This window comes from Bos indicus, chromosome 9, assembly GCF_029378745.1.
Source record: "Bos indicus isolate NIAB-ARS_2022 breed Sahiwal x Tharparkar chromosome 9, NIAB-ARS_B.indTharparkar_mat_pri_1.0, whole genome shotgun sequence".
Taxonomy (NCBI): Eukaryota; Metazoa; Chordata; class Mammalia; order Artiodactyla; family Bovidae; genus Bos; species Bos indicus.
The window spans coordinates 85,998,854-86,012,110 of record NC_091768.1 but is presented as its reverse complement, the minus strand read 5'-3'; the positions used below and the strand labels follow the sequence as shown (position 1 = coordinate 86,012,110).

Genomic DNA, 13,257 nt, shown 5'->3' with positions numbered 1-13,257 from the left:
CCTCTGTCGTCCCCTTCTCCTCCTGCCCCCAATCCCTCCCAGCATCAGAGTCTTTTCCAATGAGTCAACTCTTCGCATGAGGTGGCCAAAGTACTGGAGTTTCAGCTTTAGCATCAGTCCTTCCAAAGAATACCCAGGACTGATCTCCTTTAAAATGGACTGGTTGGATCTCCTTGCAGTCCAAGGGACTCTCAAGAGTCTTCTCCAACACCACAGTTCAAAAGCATCAATTCTTCGGCGCTCAGCCTTCTTCACAGTCCAACTCTCACACCCATACATGACCACAGGAAAAACCATAGCCTTGACTAGACGAACCTTTGTTGGCAAAGTAATGTCTCTGCTTTTGAATATGCTGTCTAGGCTGGTCATAACTTTCCTTCCAAGGAGTGAATGTCTTTTAATTTCATGGCTGCAGTCACCATCTGTAGTGATTTTGGAGCCCAGAAAAATAAAGTCTGACACTTTCCACTGTGTCCCCATCTATTTCCCATGAAATGGTGGGACCGGATATATACACACATATATATATATATATTATATATATATATGTGATATATATATCACATATATATACAGGATATATTATATATATTATATATATAATAAATATATATATTTATTATATATATAATATATATTATATATATATAAATAACTGATTCACTTTGCTGTATGCCTAAAACTAACACAACATCACAAATCAACTATACTCCAATAAAAATGTTTAAAAAATGACAAGATCAGTGGAAAGTTGTTCATGATCAGGGAGTCTGACCTGTCTCCATTTTACTACATCTTTCCCAGAACATTGGTGGCCTTACTGGGACCCAGTTCTTTCAAATTCCTTCTCATCAGTATCTCATAAATTGCTGTCTTCCACCAGATTCCCACCTTCGTGACTTCCCAAGGTGGCTCTGGCTGGCAGTGCCCAATGCTCCAAACGTGTCAGGAGCCTGCTTCTACCTTTGATTGTTGTCTTCACCATAGCCGTGGACAAACAGGTGTTCTTGCTCCCTTTTTCCTTAGTGGTTGTATGGTTCTGTTAAGCAGCAAGCACGTACGTCCCCTGTCCTTCCATTTCACTGAGAAACTGGGGTGCCTTTGTCAAGGTCACTGCACCACAGTCTATCTGGGACTCTGGCTTGGTCTGAAAAGGAATAGAACTGTCAGTGATATCACATCAAAACATACTCAACATGCCCTCCTCCTCGGCAACCCTGAACATTTCCCCCATACTATTTCTTTCTTCTGGATGAGGCCTTTCCCACCCCGGCCGCACCTCCCAGGATTTTACATACAAGATCAAAGGATGTCGTTGTCTTCCCAGGAGTCCCCGGAGTCTCAGAAGTCTTGGTCCACTGAGCACTGATCTCTTTTCCCTTCACACACTGTGTGCCTGGGTTCTTCATTCCAATTCCTGTCTAAAAGCACTGTACACATGCCTGGGAATTCGTGCAAACGTGTGAATCTACACCCTCCGGGCACACAGTTCGGATTCTAGGTGCATATGTGTGCAAGACTCATGACTCTAAATAGTATTATGTGACTGGTTTGAATAGATTGGGAGAGTCTGTTTTCAAATAAATAGTTAGGAGGGAGGAGCTAAGATGGCGGAGGAGTAGGACGGGGAGAACACTTTCTCCCCCACAAATTCATCGAAAGAACATTTAAACGCCGAGTAAATTCCACAAAACAACTTCTGAATGCTGGCAGAGGACATCAGGCACCCAGAAAAGCAACCCAAGTCTTCAAAAGGAGAGAGAAGAAATACAGCTCCACTCACCAGAACACCGTCACAAGCTTCCCTAACCAAGAAACCTTGACAAGCCACCTGTACAAATCCACATAGAGCGAGGAAACGCCACAATAAATAGAACTCCACAAACTGCTAGAATACAGAAAGGACACCCCAAACTCAGCAATTTAAACAAGATGAAGAGACAGATAAAGGAACAGGATAAATGCCCACCAAACCAAATAAATAGTTAGAATGCTATTAAAAGAAACAGAAGACATTTTTTGAAGTTTTTGACATAATTTAATTTTGTGATTTCAAATTTGAAACTTGATCCAAAAAAAGTCTTCCAGGTTTAGGCTCCCCGAAATGCAGATTACACATCCAGCATTTAAAGCAAATTGCTTATAAAATGAATTTCTCTTTGGGTGTGAACTAAATCTTACAAATTGGCATTCTGATGAAAGATGTTTCAGTTATTTAAAAGCAGACTAATTTAATTCCCACTGAAATAATCAGGGGGTTGAAAATTAAAAGCAATTGCTAGGGTGTTGAGTACTTTGGTTGGTACAAAATATTTTCAAGTTTTCCTATGTCTTTCTCATTTTTTTCTAGGCACAAACCTATTTAAAGGGCTTATAAGTTGTATTTTGATATGTGTGTGTGTGCTTAGTCTCTCAGTTGTGTTCAACTCTTTGTGACCCCATGGACTGTAGCCCACCAAGGCTCCTCTGTCCATGGGATTTTCCCAGCAAGAATACTGAAATGCGTTGCCATGCCCTCCTCCAGGGGATCTTCCCGACCCAGGGGTTGAACCTTGCCTCTGTGTCTCCTGCACTGGGAGGTGGATTCTTAACCACTGAGCCACCTGGGAAGCCTGACTATATTATGATGAATTATTACCAAATCTGATTTTCTCAACATTTCCATTTCTCTTCACAATTGTTTTCAAGAAATTAAAGAGCGAAACTCAGAGAGACAGAGAGACAAAGACTGATATCCTAAGTAGCTGTCCTCATCATTCCCTTTAAGTTAAGGTGACACCTGTTTGCAACAGGAGCAAAGGTTAAAAAATAGAGTAAAATAAAAATATTTTGAAGAAATCTTACATAGCACTTCTTTATGAAGGTACAGTCACATTATAATTTAACAATATTCTATTAATACAAAGTTATTCAAACCAGCTTGCCTCCATTTCCTATATTCTTAGGACAATTCATGTGTTAGCATCTTAACTCACATGAGGGGAATAATAAACCTACTGGTGAAACTTGGGGTTACTGAGCAGTACTGAGAGCCTCTGGAGGTTTGTGGTTATGAATAAAGTGTTGATCATCAACCTAGTGGAAAGGATATTTTCAACCATATGCAGGTAAGTGGATTGACCGAGGTTGGGGCTTAGTCAGTGAAGTACTGTAAGGAGAGAGAGGCAAGGCTGATGAGAGCTTACAATTTGATATGCAATGTTTTAGTATGTTAGAACTGAAAAAGGCAATGTAACATTTCAAAACAAATACAAGACATTTGTAGAAGTATCGATGTCTTGACCAAAATAATTTTGTTCCTTCCAATTTGTCATTATAAAACAATCTACTTCAATTTTGTATGAATTTTCAATGTGAATTAAAGAAACCATTTTGCAATTTGTTATGTTTATTGGGCTTAATCATTCACTGTTTCATCCTTAATGAATGTGATTTACTCCTAGGGAAACATGTGATGAAAATGAACTTTCTTGTAAAGGGAAAATAAAATTTAAGAATAACTACAGAGTAAAGTATTGCAATGGATTGAATGTCTGTGTCCTCCCAAAATCAATACGCTGAAGCCCTAGTCCCTGATGTAATGGTATTTGGAGACAGGGCCTTTGGGAGGTAATTAGGTTTGTTGTTGTTTAGTTGCTAGGTTGTGTCTGACTCCTTGCAACCCCATGGACTGTAGCCTGCCAGGCTCCTCTGTCCATGGAATTCTCCAGCCAGGAATACTGGAGAGGGTTGCCATTTCCTTCTCCCAGGGATCTTCCTGATTCAGGGATTGAACCTGGGTCTCCTGCATCGCAGGCAGATTCTTTACCACTGAGTCACCAGGGTATTAGCCTTAGACAAAGTCATGAGCAATTAAATCAAAGATGAGATTGATGCCTTTAAAATGGGATGAAGAGGCCAGAGCTCACTCTCTCTGCCATGTGAGGATACAGCTAGAAGGAGCCATCTCCAAGCCAGGAAGAGGGTCCTCACCAAGGAATAACAATGCTGATCACTCCCTGATCTCAAACTTTCAGCCTCTGGAACAAATGTGAGAAATATACATTTGCTGTTTAAGCCACTCGGTCTATGGTATTTGCCATAGCAACCCAAGTTGACTAAGACAAGTTTCTAAAGTATTTTAAAAATCAGGAGTCCAACTTGAGCTGCAAATAGGGGTAAAATTCTTAGTCTGGGAAGCTGCTATATTTCCATCTTGCTTCTCAAAAGAAATCAAATGTTTACAGGACATTAAAAATTGTGATCATCTTTTTTAAAAGATTCATAAAAGATATTTGTAGCATTATACAATTTAATTATATATCCTTACACGAGCATATTAGAGAAAAACACTGTTCTTCACTAGACCAATTCTTATTTATTGTACCAGTCTCAGCTAAATGTGATTTCCTATGGGAAATGACCCCCTGAGTTTGGGCTGGGTAGCCCCTCTGTTGTGTTCCCATCGCACAATGAATTTACTTGTGGTGGAGAGGTGTTAGGCTTCCCTGGGGGCTCAGATGGTAAAGAATCTGCCTGCAGTGCAGGAGACCTGGATTCGATCCCTGAGTTGGGAAGATCATTACAACTGCCAGTTTCACCGTCTCTCTCCCCAGCAAACTGTAAACTTTTTGAGGATGGGGTTATTTATGCCTTGTTCACCAGGACATCCCTGGCCTCTATCCCAGTCCTGCTCCAGATAGGAACTCTGTGTCTATTTGTTGAATGAATGAATGAATCATCTCTAGTAAAGCCAGGAGCCAACTTGATCATTGTAAAGTATACTTTGGAAAATGCAAGGGGTTCCCCTTCTTCCTATTTTTCTGAGTCAAGCAAGAAAAAAAAGTAAAAGGCCTGAGTTTTAAAAGGTGCCCATGTATTGGAAATATTGAAAACATTAAAAAACAAAATTAGAACACTAAAGCAAAACAATGCATTTTGCCAAGAAGGAAACAAGAATGTGACATTAAAATTTGCATAGCCATTCCAGAATTTGAAAAGGCAAGTATCAGAGGAATTTTTGAGGATAATAACAGGCTTTGTTCATACGGAACTGAATAAGCACATACACAGTTCATATATAGATTTTATTCAAATCATTTCATTTTATGCAAACCAGCTAGTGAGTCCATTTTGGAACTTTTGTTTGTTGTTATCTTTGTCTAAACTCATGTGCTCTGAGGAAAACTATGAATTGCTTTAAACATTAACAGATGCTGGATTTAAAGAGTGATCAACTTCTAAACTGCTGATTTCCACGGAAAAACTAAATACATATTCTCTGTTCTGTATCAAGTTCGAAGCTATTATACTATGAAGCGGTTTTTTATGTTTGAGAAAATGTAAAGTATGTGCCATAAAAAGCAATGGTTTAGTGGCTGTTTGTCTCTCCTTTGTATTTGGAGCTGGTTGATGTCAACCAATTTTTGCTAAACTGTACTCAGCATGATGATAATAACTAACACTTATTGAGGGCTTACAATGTGCCAGGCACTGCTGTAAGAGTTAACTTTATATGTATTAACTCATTTAAGCCTCACGATAACTCTAGAAGAAGCATTACCCCATTTTTACAGTTGAGAAACCTGAGTCATATAGAGAACTATGCTTAAGGACACAAGCTAGTAAGTCTGGCATCTGGGAGTTGACCCAAAGCTGTCTAGCTTCAGAGCATAAACTCTTCTTGCTGCTGTTGCTGCTGCTAAGTCGCTTCAGTCGTGTCCGACTCTGTGCAACCCCATAGACGGCAGCCCACCAGGCTCCCCCGTCCCTGGGATTCTCCAGGCAAGAACACTGGAGTGGGTTGCCATCTCCTTCTCCAATGCATGAAAGTGGAAAGTGAAAAGTGAAAGTGAAGTCGCTCAGTCGTGTCCAACTCCTAGCAACCCCATGGTCTGCAGCCCACCAGGCTCCCCCGTCCCTGGGATTGTCCAGGCAAGAACACTGGAGTGGGTTGCCATTTCCTTCTCCAATGCATGAAAGTGAAAAGTGAAAGTGAAGTCGCACAGTTGTGTCCGACTCTAGCAACCCCAGGCTCCTCTGTACATGGGATTTTCCAGGCAAAAGTACTGGAGTGGGATGCCATTGCCTTCTCATAGTTGTAAGCAAAAGCCAGCTCAGTTCAACTTAGCAGAAAAGCAGTTTATGTAAAGGATAGTGGGCAGCCCACAAAACTTTGGGGAATGCTGGAGAAGTAGGTTTGAGGCTGGAGAGCCAGGAATGATTCTTGAAACCACAAGAGAGAGCTGCCCTGGTGAGTAAACCACCGTCCCTGCCACCACCACTGACCACTGGATGTACCACAGGACAGGTGCAGTAAACATTTTCATTATTTCTGACATGAGCAGATAACTAGAAGTCTCACTTGCTCTTGTTTTTATTTTGTATAAATAAAATTAACTATGTATCATGATCTCACCAATGTCATTCCAATTTTCTTGTACTTATCAATGCTTATTGAATGAACATCCTCATATAGATGTAGTGGGGGCTTCCCTGATAGCTCAGCTGGTAAAGAATGTGCCTGCAGTGCAGGAGACCCCAGTTCAATTCCTGAGTCAGGAAGATCCTCTGGAGAAGGGATAGACTATGCACTCCAGTATTCACAGGCTTCCCTAGTGGCTCAGACAATAAAGAATCTGCCTGCACTGCAGGTTTAAGGTTCAATCCCTTGGTTGGGAAGATCCCCTGGAGGAAGGCATGGCAATCCACTCCAGTATTCTTGCCTGGAGAATCCCCATGGACAGAGGAGCCTGGCGGGATATAATCCATGGGATCACAAAGAGTCGGATGTGACAGCACAGCACAGCACATAGATGGAGTGGAAGTGGTTTTTTATGTTGAAATATTGCTTTTGAACTAGAGAGGTGAGGGATGTGGCCTTGGGGAGGAAGGGTACAGGAAGATAGTCAGATTCTGCTACATTTTTAAAGCCTTGTTATATTTTCTTCATAGTGTTTGGGGAGCTAGTGCATGCAGTGGAGATGCAGAGTGAGGTAACAAAGTCTGGTTTCAAGGCACAAGGAACCTCTAAGAGCAGGGGTCTAATCAAAGAGCTGGTATAGAGGTTTAAATATCCCTTTCTATGACATAATTAGACCTGCTATCCATACCAAGCAGGAGCCTGAAAGACTACTGTATGGATCTCTTCCGAATGCCACATTAGTGACATGATGTTGGCGGCCTGAATATGTGATGGGGGAGTGGTTTATACCCACGGGTATTCACAAAGACCTCCAGAGCACCAACTGTTAAACATTGACCCATTAGGTAGAGGTACCACCCACAGAACTGGCAGACAGGCTTCACACATAGTGTTTCCATCAAACAGAATCATTACTGGATTCCGAACCGGAATCTCTATTGCGTTTATTCACTTAATATTTGAAAATCATAGAGGAGGAGGAGGAGTCTAAAGCTCCAGGGAATTTATTTTAAAATGAGAAACTAGAAACAGTAGAAGTAATTAGATTTCAATGTGTGGTAGTTCATAAACAATAGCTAAGATATTAATCAATCCAGGGTCAAAGATTTCTTTGAGAATGTTCATTTGGAGGATAAAAAAACAGGTAAGAGACAAAACCGGAAGAAAAGAATATTCGCAGTAAGCAGTAACGATGAAAATAAGAAGGAATCAACCAAGATGTCACTGATTACTGTAAGAAAAGAACAAATCACAATCAGTTCCATGCATGCAACCCTCTGTCTCTCCCCCTGGGTTGTTCCTAATGAGAAGGTGCCATTCAGTCACAACCTTAGCACAGGCTGTAAGTGAACAGATGAGGTGGCAAGGAGTGTCAGGGAGAAACAAAGACTTTGATGGGACAAAGATGTCAAAACCAATTCTCCACTGTGCCGCCAAGAGTGGTACCCAAGGATCAAGCAGAGAGGCTGAGTCCAATTTCCAGTCCCTCATGGTTTCTTTCCTGATCACTCACAGGTTGCTCAGTCTTAGTGAAAGTTCTGGACCATCTGTGTCCATCTGTAAGAAATTATGACAATGCTCAAAGTGTTCAATAGTTGTGTCATGAGGTTTCAGCAGTCCCCACACCATAAACTAAGCAGACACCAGGGCAGTCATTACCTAGAAGTCACACTAAAAATGCTGTCTCACCTTAAGATTGCCAGGCACATTTGCATGTATGGGAGAAGACGCCAAACATGAAGGTCAGTGATGTGGTGTTTTTTATTGCAGGCTTCCAGGACTGCCAAGGCTGATACCATCTGCGTCTGATGGACAGAATCTTAGGTAATGACTGTCTCCCTCTCTCAAGGAATATTAGTCTGCCGGAGCTGTCATAACAAAACCCCATAGACTGGGTGGCTTAAACTACAGAATATACGTTTTTCTGACCGCTCTGGAAGTGAGAAGTTCAGTATTCCAGTTGATTTGGTTTCTGGTGAGAGAGCTTTCTTCCTGGCACTCAGACAACTGCCTTCTTGCTTTGTTCTCTTGTGTGTGAAGAGATGGGGCTGAGGGAGGGTGAGAGGAAGAGAGAGAAAGAGTTTTCCTGTGTCTCTTCTTCTTCTTCTTTATTTTTTTGATGTGAACAGTTTTTAAGTCTTTATTGTATTTGTTACAATATTGTTTCTGTCTTCTGTTTTGGTTTTCTGGCCACGAGGCACGTGGGATCTTAGATATCTGACCAGGGATCAAACCCACACTCCTGCATTGGCAGGTGAAGTCCTAACCACTGGGCCACCAGGAAAGTCCCTGTCTTCCAGTGTGCTCAGTCGCTCAGTCATGTCTGACTCTGTGACGCCATAGACTATAGTCGGCCAGGCTCCTCTGTCCACAGGATTATCCCAGCAAGAATACTGGAGCAGGTTGACATTTCCTTCTCCCAGGGATCTTCCCTACCAAGGGATAGAACTTGTCTCCTGTATTGCAAGTGGATTCTTTATTGCTGAGCCACAAAGGAAAGTAATCCTATCAAATCAGGGCCCCACCCCACGAGCTCATTTGGTTGTGATTACTCCCTTAGAGACAGCATCTCCAAGAACAGACACATTGCAAATTAGGGCTTCAATACGTGAATTTTGAGGGAGATGCAAACATTCAGTCCCTAACAGCCATTGTCCGGACAAGCCTGAGACAGAGGGTCACTCACAGTCTGGAGTCAAGCATTTAACACGGCATCTCTCATGATTGAATAATATTGTACATTTTCAGCAGAGCTTTACCTTAGAAGAAAGAGATGGGAGACAGAGTTCCCTTTCATTTCCTGGGTAGTCAGGGCTGAGGAAAATAGGAGCAGAGAGTACAAAAGGAAGAGCCAGGGCAAGGCCTAAGTAATGATTTTTATCTGTTCCATCATTGCTAGGAGCGTTTTTCCACCCAAAAGAGAATTTTCACTCAGGCCCAGAGTCCTTTGTAGGGCCTTGTGGCTGGTGATGGAAACTAAACCAGCCCTGCTGTAAAGTCAGGAAGCCTCTGGCCTGGTTTATCCTAAAAGGTCTGACTACAGAAAACAAAGGGGAATTTGTCATGCCAGGCAATGGTACCCTAGGCAGTGGGGCTGACAAAGAACTCAAAGGCTTTAGAAATGATCTCCATTTTTTAAGTTAGGAATAATTTTTTTTAATTAAAAGAATTTAAAATTTCCCTTTCAGAGAAATCTAACTCTGCACCCCCAGTGATAAGTCCTCAGCCAAGCCCTTGGAGTTGTTATGGAAACATGCCCAGCAACTGCCATCTGAGAGATGGGGGTGTTGCTCTGGGTGCTTTCACTGGGGCTCTAAGCCTGAAGCCACCTCTGTTGTGTCTCAACAGCTCTTTCATTTTCTTTGTGCAGTCTGATTTTGTTGTTGTTGTTGTTTGCTAACATGTGGGTTTTGCCCACTATCTAATTATTACATTTCATCATTACAGAAGATGAGTCTGTACTAGCTATTGGAATGAAAGGCTATGTTTTATACTGGCATTTTAATCAGTGGAACTTACTGTCATAAAATCTCTGTAAGACAGTAATGATTTGCAAAACCTAATATCACATCTTTTGTAGAGCCTAGCATCTGAGTATAACTGACCGATTTATTAGATGCTTGTGGTTCATTGATTTTCTAGACAGGAAAAAAAAATTGGATTGCAGTTTCTGGCCACTATTTTCTTCAAATTGATCATGCTGGCTCTCATAAATGTTCCCTTTGTACTCATGCTCTTACTTTTGCACAAAAGAAACTGTATTATATACAGCGTGGTGTCATTGGCCTTGGAATTAGAGTCAGGGTTTTGCTTTTTATTTTTCCTGCAGAAGCTCTTTTCTCATTGTTGCTGCAAAATATTTTGAAGGCAGTTTTATTCAGAGGAATTTTCCTTACAAAAGGCTGCTTATTTTCTGAGTATACCTCTCTCAGTCTAGCATTGTCCCTATGGAGGGAAATTTTCTGAAAGCTATTCTGCTTAACTTACAATGATGCCAAACAAATAGACAGGCATTTATTGACCGTTAATCTTGGTACTATTGCCAGGGCAAGGATGACTTGCAGAAAATTTTTTTCTTTATGCTAATGTTGATAATAAGATATTTCTGGCTTGAATGGGAGTTTTACTAAATGTTGAAGCCTAAGGCCACATGATGATTAAATCTAATGGCTATCCCTGTTCTCTTACATATGATGCAACATATGAAATGAGACAGGCCTGTGTTGATCATGTGAGTTTAGGATTATTGACTCTTTTTGGGCTTATGAATAAGTCTAGAAGTAAACATGGATAAAGAGGAAACAGAAACAGAAGATACCTCCTAAGTAATTCTATGAGGTCGACATAATCCTAACACCAAAACCAGACCAAGACATTATAAGAAAGAAAACTACATTATAAGAAAGAAAACCAGACCAATATTTCTTATGAACACAGGTGCACAAATCCTGTACAAAATGTTAGCAAATTAAATCCAGTTCAGTTCAGTCGCTCAGTCGTGTCTGACTTTTTGTGACCCCATGAATCACAGCACACCAGGCCTCCCTGTCCATCACCAACTCCCGGAGTTCACCCAGACTCACGTCCATCAGGTCAGTGATGCCATCCAGCCATCTCATCCTCTGTCATCCCCTTCTCCTCCTGCCCCCAATCCTTCCCAGCATCAGAGTCTTTTCCAATGAGTCAACTCTTGCCTTGAGGTGGCCAAAGTACTGAAGTTTCAGCTTTAGCATCATTCCTTCCAAAGAAATCCCAGGGCTGATCTCCTTCAGAATGGACTGGTTGGATCTCCTTGCAGTCCAAGGCACTCTCAAGAGTCTTCTCCAACACCACAGTTCAAAAGCATCAATTCTTCGGCACTCAGCCTTCTTCATAGTCCAACTCTCACATCCATACATGACCACAGGAAAAACCACAGCCTTGACGAGACGAACCTTTGTTGGCAAAGTAATGTCTCTGCTTTTGAATATGCTATCTAGGTTGGTCATAACTTTCCTTCCAAGGAGTAAGCGTCTTTTAATTTCATGGCTGCAGTCACCATCTGCAGTGATTTTGGAGCCCCCAAAAATAAAGTCTGACACTGTTTCCACTGTTTCTCCATCTATTTCCCATGAAGTGATGGGACCGGATCCAACAATGTATAAAAATCCCATGGACAGAGGAGCCAAGTGGGCTACAGTCCATGGGGTCACAAAGAGTCGGACACGACTGAGATACTGAACACATGCACACACATAAAATGACTTATAAACCATGACCAACTGGAATTTATTCCAGTATGGAAGACTAGCTCAACATTTGAAAAATCAATTAATGCAATCATAACAAGAAGAAGAAAAATCATATGATCATATCAATATATGTAGAACAAGCACTATTGACAAAATCCAATATCCGTTTATGATTTTAAAAAAACTCATTGAGTTAGGAACAGAGGGGGAATTTCCTTAAATTGAGAAAGAGCATGTACAAAAACCCTACAACTAACATTGCTTAATGGTGAGAAAGCAGATGCTTTCCTTCCAATATCAAGAACAAAGCAAGCATAACCACTTTCACCACTTGTATTCAACATCATACCAAAGTCCTAAATGAATGCAATAGACAAGGAAAAGAAATAAAAAGTATCCAGATTGGGAAGGAAGAAATAAAACTATCTTTGTTCACAAATAACATGGTTGTCTATGTAGAAAATCCCCCAAAATCAATAACGACAGCAAAAACCTCCTGGAACGAATAAGAAATTACAGGAAGATCACAGGATACAAGGTCAATATACAAAGTTAATTGCTTTCTCATCTACCAGCAACGAACAATTTGAATATGAAATTAAAAACATAATGTCACTTACATTAGCACCCCAAAATGAAATCCTCAGGTATAAATCATGAAATAGGTATAAGATCTACAAGAGGCAATGAAAATCCTCTGATAAAAGAAATCAAAGAAGATAAGCAGAGCGGTATTCCATTTACTTGAATATACGAAGTTCAATAATGTCAAGATGTCAGTTCTTCCAACTTTATATCAATGCACTCCCAGTTAAAATCTCAGCAAGTTATTATTAATTTTTTAATATGGACAAACTGGTTCTAAACTTTGTATGGAAAGACAAAAGACCCAGAATAGCCAACACAATATTGAAGGAAAAGAACATGGTCACAGGACTTACACTACCCAAATTCAAGACTTACTCTAAAGCTATAGTAATCAAGACGGTTGGTATTGGCAAAAGAATAAATGAATAGAACAATGAAACAGAACAGAGTGCCCAGAAATAGACCCACACAAGTAAAGTAAACTGAACTTTAACAAAGGAGCAAAGGCAATTCAATGGAAACAAAATAGCCTTTTCAACAATTGGTATTGGAACAACTGGACATTCACATGCAAAAAATTAATCTAGACACAGACCTTACTCCTCTCACAAAAATAAACTCAAAACAGATCACAGAAATAAATGTAAAATGCAAAACTGTAAGACTTCTAGAAAATAACAGGAGAAAACACATAGATGATCTTGTGCTTGACAAAGGGTTTTTAGATACAACAACAAAAGCATGATCCATAAAAGAAAAAACTGATAAGTTGGGTTTCGTTAAAGTTTAAAACTTCTACTCTGTGAAAAGCATTGTTAGAGAATGAAAAGACAAGCCACACACTGGAAGAAAACATTTATAAAACACATATTTGAAAAGGCACTGGTATTCAAAACAAAGAACTCTTAAAATTTAACAGTAGAAAAAACAAAAAAATTCAATTTAAAAAATGGGTAAAAGATCTGAGCAGACACCTTACCAAACAGGACAGACAGATGGCAAATAAGTGTATGAAAAGATGCACAACATCATATG

The 13,257-nt window shown here is 40.5% G+C and overlaps 1 long non-coding RNA gene across 2 annotated transcripts; it reads right to left on the bottom strand.

The window, feature by feature from the left end:
* Positions 1 to 656: 656 nt before the first annotated feature.
* Positions 657 to 13,044, bottom strand: LOC109564024 (uncharacterized). Of its 2 annotated transcripts, XR_011568519.1 has the most exons (4): positions 12,255 to 13,044; positions 8,093 to 8,208; positions 1,299 to 7,960; positions 657 to 1,147 (listed from the first exon to the last, which is right to left on the bottom strand). It is a non-coding gene; the product is annotated as an uncharacterized lncRNA (long non-coding RNA). The 2 variants fall into 2 exon arrangements; XR_002181454.2 differs by lacking the exon at positions 8,093 to 8,208.
* Positions 13,045 to 13,257: the final 213 nt, after the last annotated feature.